Below are 8839 nucleotides of genomic sequence, written 5' to 3'. Positions count from 1 at the left end.
CGCCAGCAGCCAGCAGCCAGCAGCCAGCAGCTTCTCCCAGTGCTGAGGAGTAAAGTGTTGTGACTTAGGAGAGACTCCACAATTAGCATGAGGCGCTTGCTTATAAGAGAGGAGGCGGAATCTTTCTTAAAGGAATGGGTTTGGTTTGTCCTCCCCGCGATTGCTTCATCAGAAGCAGAAAAGGGTGGAATCGGGGAGTTTTTTGGACCTAGGAAAGCAGTACAGCTGTGGGAGGTCAAGGTTAAAATAAACTGGGTGATCGAGGGACCGATTTAATGTGAGTCATTGAAATGCTAGAGGCACTAGTTTTAAAGAGCCCTGATAACTTCGAACATTGGGGTCTGGGCAAAAATAAATCCCTGTACCTTGAAACTGATTAGTATTTTGTGCTAATATTTCATTTTCAATCACTGCACCAAAATGGAAACTATATAAAGAGGGGTTGTTTAGTGTTTAATACAAGAATAATGAAATAAAACTCATTTATGTGGCTGGGAGCAATGGAGTCAAGTTCTACTAATACCTATAAGCATGCCTGAGATTTCAGTATTAGAAAATATATTATTGACAGAGGTGAATCTGTTCACATGTTATAAAAATCACAATATTGCCCTAGCTGGTTTGGCTCAATGGATACAGCGTCAGCCTCCAGACTGAAGGGTCCCAGGTTCGATTCTGACCAAGGGCACATGCCTGAGTTGCCAGTCCATCCCCAGTGGGGGCATGCAGGAGGCAGCCAATCAGTGATTCTCTCTCATCATTGATGTTTCTCTCTCTCTCCCTCTCCATCCTCACTAAAATCAATAAAATATATTTTTAAAAAAATAAAATAAGTAAAATAAAAATCACAATATTATTTATAGAAAACCCAAAATATGTAACATTTAAAATAATTTTAGCAGCTGGGCCAGCGTGGCTCAGTGGTTGAGCATCAACCTATGAACCAGGAGGTCATGGTTCGATTCCCGGTCAGGGCACATGCCTGGGTTGTGGGCTCAATCCCCAGCAGGGTGCATGCAGAAGGCAGCCAATCAATGTTTCTCTCTCATCCATGTTTCGATCTCTCTATCCCTCTCCCTACCTCTCTCTCTAAAAAATCAATAACAACATAGTTTTTAAAAATAAATATTTTACATGTATAACCAGGTTTGTTATTTATCACTATTCAGAAATAAACTTAATTTTATTCAACTTGTGCTAAATTTCCCTGAAGCCAGACCCTACTATATTGCTAAGGATACTGATTAACTGGAATACATTTAATGTATGTTTAATAGCAACAAAACCACTTAAAAACTGGAGCACATCACATGGTACAGTTGAAATAGAATTTAGAGCTCACTGACTCTAACCCTGTAATATCACAAGTGGAAAAATTAGAAACACAGATGAGGACAGAGAAGGGACAGAGGTGGGGTTGACACACGTGAGGCAAATAAACAATAGGTATGAACATACACACTGTTTCACATATACACATTGGGAGCTGAGCAGGACCTGTCACAACAACAACAAAAAAAGTAGTTTCACTCAATGACAGTATTTGTGCACATGTAGTATAAATTAAAGAATTATATCGAACAAGTACTTATAATGTATGTAAATATTAGCACAAATTTTGCCTTCTGGTTTGGAGGTGTTTATGCTAGAAAGTAAAGAAGTTTGTCCAGGGAAATTTGGGGGTTTTGTTTTTGTTTTGTTTGTTTTTTTAGGTGATCTCCAAGGAAACTTAGAACACTTGCTTATGTTCCACAGAATGACAGGGCCTCCAACTCTTGTCCGTTTTCTAATGCCCATTGGTGCCTCTGTTCCCTTTTGTCTACATCCTTAAACATGCCTGCCCAGAGGGAAAGTTGGTTTTGGAGTTGGGCTGGGGAAAGTATTATAGAGAATTAATCCTGGCCTTCAGAGATGCTTGTTGGAAGTTACTTTTTGGGTTAGATATGAACATTTTCTCTCTCTTTTTTTAAAAAAATATATATTTTATTGATTTTTTTACAGAGAAGAAGGGAGAAGGAGAGGGATAGAGAGTTAGAAATGTCAATAAGAGAGAAACATTGATTCAGCTGCTTCCTGCACACTCCCTACTGGGGATGTGCCCGCAACCAAGGTACATGCCCTTGGTCGGAATCGAACCTGGGACCCTTCAATCTGCCAGCCGACACTCTATCCACTGAGCCAAACCAGTCAGGGTGAACATTTTCTCTTAAATCCTGATCTGGCATTCCTAATAAGGAACCTGGCACTAATGCAAATGTTACAGTTAAAGTCTGTGTTATATTAGACGGCACAGCAAATTTTGTGTTTTGTGTATCTGGCAGGACAATTTATCACCTGGATTTTTAAAAAAATGCCTCCTATAGGAAGAAAATTGAAGGAAATTAGTCACCCCATTTCTTCATTTGTTTTTGTTTATCTTGCTCTTCTGCCAGTAAGGCATTTTATTTCATTACCAGGTGGTATTAGACAATGACGGTAATGGCAATTATCTGTATAATTCAAAGCAACCCCCCACCCCCACCCCAAAAAAATTAAATGCATTTCTTGGTATCTTCCCAAAAGGTCTAAGCACAGTCTCATATAAAGACACTTAATACTTTTTAAAAAATGAATGCACAAATTAATGAATGAATAGCCCCCCAAAATATCTAGAAGCTGATTACAAAGTGTTTTTGTTTGTTTGTAATTTGCATTGTGCAAAACAACTGACTCCATTCTCTACTTCCCTTCTCTAACACAGTCCCGATCTAAGAGAAACAATCTCCTTTCTGTAGAGCTCTTAGGCATGCCTGATTTGTATTCTCCAATTAAATTGTAGCCACAAATCTCCACATGAACTCTGGGTAGATCAAACAGTAGCTGAGACACTTTCTGCCAAGAAAACACAGGCTTAAGTTTCAAAATTCCCGTGCTCTAGTTCTTCTATCTGTGACACCAAGTGATTATGTGACCTCAAACTAGTTTCTTGACATGCTCATGACTCAGTTAATAAGTTATTATTATATGCAGATGTACTTAAAATCAAATGTCTAGTTCAAGGGACTCTACTCTAAACAACCTGTTTTACTACTTATTGTCTCAGAAAGCAAACAGGTTTATCTCTCTCCCTGTGTGTTTACACACACACACCCTGCTGCTCCCAATTTAGCTTCTCCGTTCGAAGCTTTCGCCTGGTCTGGGAAACATGCATCTGCAGTGGAATATGAAAAACCAAGACTTTACAGACAGCCCTCCCCCCTTCCTTCTGCAAAATTTCCCGTTTTCAAGCTCTCAGACAGAAAAGTGAGTCAGTGAAGCACAACAGCCTTTTCATACTGCGTAGTGCCATGTATTTAATCGGAGGGGTTAGATGAGCCATTCATCTGAAACTTGGCCATGCTACGTACATTTCGATCACCCTTTTGTGCCAAGCCCATCTGGAAAGTACTTGGGGAACAGAGCAGGAAGGAATGACAGGGTACTCATGCTAATGAGTTCTCCATTCCCCAAGGAGACATAATCAGGGCAATACGCAAGGATGCCTCAACATATTTTATTAGCACTATGTGACCTATATGGTTTATTCTCAAGGAATTACCTCAGCCAAATATCTGACAGGTCCTTATACACCTGTTTATGTAATCAGGCCTGATAATTTCTGTAACATTAATGAACTATCAGCTCTAGGGTTCTCTCCCCCCCACCCCACCCCTTTTTTTAAAGGTATTTATCCTTATTTAAATCTATTTGCTGAAGCCTTTTAAAGTCATCACAATAACTTCTAGTAAACAAACAACTAGTAAATAAACAACTAATATAAATAAGATACTCCCAATGAGAGGCTCATTCATAGGTAGCACATAAAAACTCATACAAAATCAATTTAAGTTATCAGTTTCTGTATAGGAAAGAAACTGCAAAGTGAATACAAAGCATGCAATTGCTGTGTGAATCATAAAATATGTCAGTTTACCTATGTATCTTTTCATCACGTGATCACATACCTTAAGATTTCAACTAATATTTAATATATATGTGTCTGAATTATGTGATTGTTTTCATCCTTATGGCACTATTTCTAGAATGTGATCAGGAACTATCTGCAACAGAAATGCTTGTAATTTGTATTGTCTAAAACAATAACTCCATTCTCTACCTTCCTTTTCTAACAGAGTCATGATTTAGGAATTTCCTAAAATGCTGATCCTGGGGTCTTATCCTTGAATTACATTTGTTCGGGGCGGACCCCTGGATTGAGGGCTTTTCTTAAAGCACCCTGCGTGATTCTCTTGCACAGCAAAATTTGGGCACAGGTATCCTATAGAAAGAATGCAATGTGTGTAGACTCTGAGAGACACTATGAGTGAAATGTAGGTGGGTCCTTTTTCATGCTGTGAGAGGGATTCAGAGAAGATTAACTTTGGCTCCACCAAGTCTCTGGGGTAAACTTGAGCAAGATACACACCTCTCTGAGTCCTATTATCCTCACCTGCGAAATAGTACCTGTTTGACTGTGTTGTTGTGAGGATTAAATGGCATATGCAGAGCTTCTACTCTAATGCCTGACACATAATGGAATTAAGTATATGTTCATTCCCTCTCTCCTTATTCAAAAGTGAGCTTCCAGGTGCATTCTTCTTGGTTAGTGTCCTTAGTATGCTTGATGGAGAAATTAGAACTCATAATTTAGTAATAGCTAATATTTTGAGTTCTGATAGTATGCCAGTACTGACTGCTTTATATGCATTATTTTATTTCATACCTAAAATAATCCTTGAAGGTAGGTACTATTATTTTCATTTTAGAGATGAAGGAACTGAAGCTTAGAGAGGATAGGTAACTTGCCAGGATCTCAGAGCAAAGAATTAGTAGAGCTGAGATGCAACCCAGTCTTTCTGACTCCAGAGCCTAACTGTTCATTACGCCGTATGTTTGGTATATCCTCTAAGTGCTTAGATTCCAACATATGAGCCAGTCCCATGGAAGGAATAAGCAACTGCAAAAATGAAGTTTATAAACATGCCAGATATACAGACAAATGAATGCCATCATTTCCTTATTTTTTAAGCCTTTGTTAGTTGCCCAAAACAGAATGTGGCATATAGTAGGTGTTCAAAAATATTTATTGAATGAGTGGAAGGTAGAGCTTTCATCAGCACTCTTTTTAAGCAACTGATGTATCTAAACCCAAGTTCTAAATTGTAAACAAATTGATGATCTGATTTTTCAGACCAACTTATAATTTGACGTAATGCAAGTCACTAAATTTTAGAGCTATAGACCATTGTATCATTTGCAACAAATAGTTCTTAAGCACTTGCTATAAATTATGAACTAGTTTGGCACTGGGAAGATTATTTAAAAAGAAACCTTATGACATAACCTATGCTCTAACCATTTAGTTGGGTAAGAAACACAAATGTATGAAGCAACTAGACTGCAAAATCATCATGTATGAGTTAATAAATGTGAAACTCCTAGCAAATGGTAAATGTTCAATAAATATCTGCCTCATCATCAATATTATTTTCTTCGTCAGTAACTAAGGAGACATAATTCTTATAGTTTTATTAACAATAAGAAGAAATAATAATTGTTATAGCTACCACTTAATGAGTGATTATATGTCAAGCATTGTGCTTGGCATTTTACATATGTTATATTTAATAATCTTATCAATCCTGTTAAATCAGAATCATCGATACTATTTTTCAAATGAAGAAACTAAGGCTCAGAGAGGTTAAATAACTTGCCATGCATAAATAACAAGGCATCTATTTAGTGAGTGTAGCAGCACCAGGCTAAATAGGACATATAAAGAGTTTAAAAGGAATTGGGGAAGAGAGGGTCAGTTCCTACTAGAGAAAACAGACGACGTCTCTGAGGAAGAAGAGCAGAATTGTGATGGGGGAAGGATGGAGAAGAAAGGCCTTTGATGATGGAGGAGAGAGGAACAAAATATGTATGTGTTTTCTGAGACAGGGCCCCCTGCACTTTGCTCAGGGCCACACTCATGGTGAATGCACACCCTAGGCCTCTTCACTGAGCAGAGACTGGAAAGTAGTAGGAGGTGTGTTGGTAGAACAGCAAATAAACTCTGTTTGCCTGAAATGAAGAGTTGGTGTAGGGCAAAGTTAAAGTTTATGGAGTCTCCAAACCCACAACCCTGAAAACTCATCCTTCGTTTTCTGATAGCCTGTTTATTTTATTTATTTTTTATTTTTTATATTTTTATTGATTTCATAGAGGAAAGAAGAGGGAGAGAGAGATAGAAACATCAACAATGAAAGAGAATCATTGATTGGCTGCCTCCTGCCTGCCCCCCACACTGGGCATCCAGCTCGTAAGCCTAGGCATGTGCCCTGACCAGGAATCCAACCGTGACCTCCTGGCTCATAGGTTGACGCTCAACCACTGAGCCATGCCAGCCGGGCTATTTTCTGATAGCTTTTTTAAATAGCCCCATCTCCAGTTACTTTTCATTAATTCACTCACTTATTTTCATTCATTGAGGAAACAGTATGTATTGAACTGCGACTATGTGCCAGCCACTGTTCCTGGTGCTAGGGATAGGTCAGTGAATAAAACGGACAAAAATCCTTGTACCCATGAAGCTTTTATTGTACTGGGAAAACAAGATGTTAACATCAACAAATCAGTAAGTAAGGTTATTTCATATGCTAAGGGCTATGAAGAAAATAAAACAGACCATTGAGAACGACTAGGGGGGCTGCCAGTAGACTGCTACTTTCTACTTTCCTTAGAAGGCCTCTTTGAGGAGGTGGCATTTGAGCTGAGACTCGAATGATCCCAAGTTGTCAGCTGGAAAGAAAAGTTAGTTCAAAGGTCATGAGACAGGGACTGGCTTAGTGGTTGAGCGCTCTGAGCAAAAGACAGAGGGCCCCAGATTTGGCCAGAGAGCTGGGCAGGGACTAGAGCAAACAGGTCTGAGATCAAGGTGAGAGTTTGACTTCGGGGAGGTTTTAAGCAAAAGAGGGATAGGGTCTTGTTTACATTTTTGAAATTTCACTCTCACCTCTGTGTGAAGAATGGACTATAGAGAGATGTGATTAGAGACAGGGAAGCCAGTTAGGAAGCCATTAAAGTCATTCACACAAGAGGAAATGGGCTCTGTTGTAGGAGTGGCTGTGGAGATGAGAAGTCATTAGACTTAGGGTATATTTTGGAGGTAGAGCTGACATAACTTGCTGCTAGAGGCATGTGGGGGAATAAGAAAAAAGAAAGGAAGAGAGGAATCTGTCCGGAATGATCTGCCAGCCTTTGGCCTGAGCATCTGAGTGGATGGGGACACAATTATCTAAGACAGCGAAGACTTGAGAAGAAATAGTATGACAGGTAAAGGTGAACACTACTCTTTGGTTATGTTAAGCTTGAGATCATCCTCTTCTTCTCTTCAGAGTACTTATTCCACTCTATAATTATCTTGTTAATTTTTTCTACTTGTTCGTTAATTTCCTCCCCATAAGAATCTTCAAAACGGCAAGAAATTGGCTTATAGTGTTCATAGTTGTATCCCTAGAGTCTGGTTCATGGTTCTCAAACTTAAGTGTTCATCAAAGCCACCCAGGCAGCTTATTAAAAGTTTAGAATCTGCCCTAGCTGGTTTGGCTCAGTGGATAGAACGTCGGCCTGTGGACTAATGGACCCTAGGTTTGATTCCTTGGTTGTGGGCACATCCCGAGTAGAGGGTGTGCAGGAGGCAGCTGATCAATGTTTCTCTCTCATCGATATTTCTAACTCTTTATCTCTCTCCCTTCCTCTCTGTAAAAAATCAATAAAATATATTTTCTAAAAAAGATGAATCCTTTAAAAAAAAAAAGTTTAGAATCAGCCTGGCCAGTGTGGTTCAGTGGTTGGGCATCGACCTATGAACCAGGAGGTCATGGTCCATTTCCTGGTAAAGGCCTGGGTTGTGGATTTGCTCCATAGTGTGGGGTGTGTAGGAGGCAGCCGATCAATGATTCTCTCTTGATGTTTCTATCACTCTCTCTCCCTTCCTCTCTGAAATCAATAAAAATATCTTTCTTTTTTTTTTTAAAGTTTAGAATCAGCCCTCACCCTAACCTCTCCCTACCAGGACTCTGCTTTAGTAGGTCTGGGCATTGTACTCAGGAAACTGCATTTTCAGCCAGCACTGTAGATGGGCAGTGGTCTACAGTCTAAACCAGTGGTTTAGATATATTAGTGTTCATTCAAATACCTTAGAAGCCACATTTCAGCACCATACCAAAAGGCTACAACGTATGGCTTTAAGAATTTATGGTATTTCCAAATACACTCAAAACATAAGGTGTTGATTTGAAAGATTTTGAGAGAAAACCATTGAAAGACTCCTGGGGTTCCTACTATTTCGTTTGACTTACATTGGAGAGCAGGAAGGGATCACTAAGAAGGAATCTTCGTGTGAAGAAAGAGGGCTCCCTAAGAGCTGGGACAGTCCTCCTCCTTTTCCTCATCTCCAAAGTGTGTGTCCCACACCTATGTGCAGGTGTGTGAAGTTCCTTTACTTAGTAATTATAGTAAATGAATGTTTTTGTTTGCACGGCATCTATTCCCCTTTGCAGTAAGAACGCTTCAGTATTCCTCTGTGGAACTTTTTTTGACCCTATGGCTGCAGTCTTGAAGCCCTGACCTCCGCCTGAGCAAGGGGTTGGCACCAAGGGGGACCAAGCAGATGTTCTCTCTCTGGCATTTGATTCTTGAGGAGAGTAACACAAAGACTTAAGAAGATCAGAGCTATCTTGAGGGAGGTCCCTGAGGAGAATGTGACTGAATACTGCCACAAGGATCTCACAGAGTTGGCTTCTGTCTTCCAATATCTGATTCTTTGGTTTTTCTC

Source organism: Myotis davidii, unplaced genomic scaffold (assembly GCF_000327345.1).
Source record: "Myotis davidii unplaced genomic scaffold, ASM32734v1 scaffold107, whole genome shotgun sequence".
Classification (NCBI taxonomy): domain Eukaryota; kingdom Metazoa; phylum Chordata; class Mammalia; order Chiroptera; family Vespertilionidae; genus Myotis; species Myotis davidii.
This window is presented reverse-complemented; position numbering follows the sequence as displayed.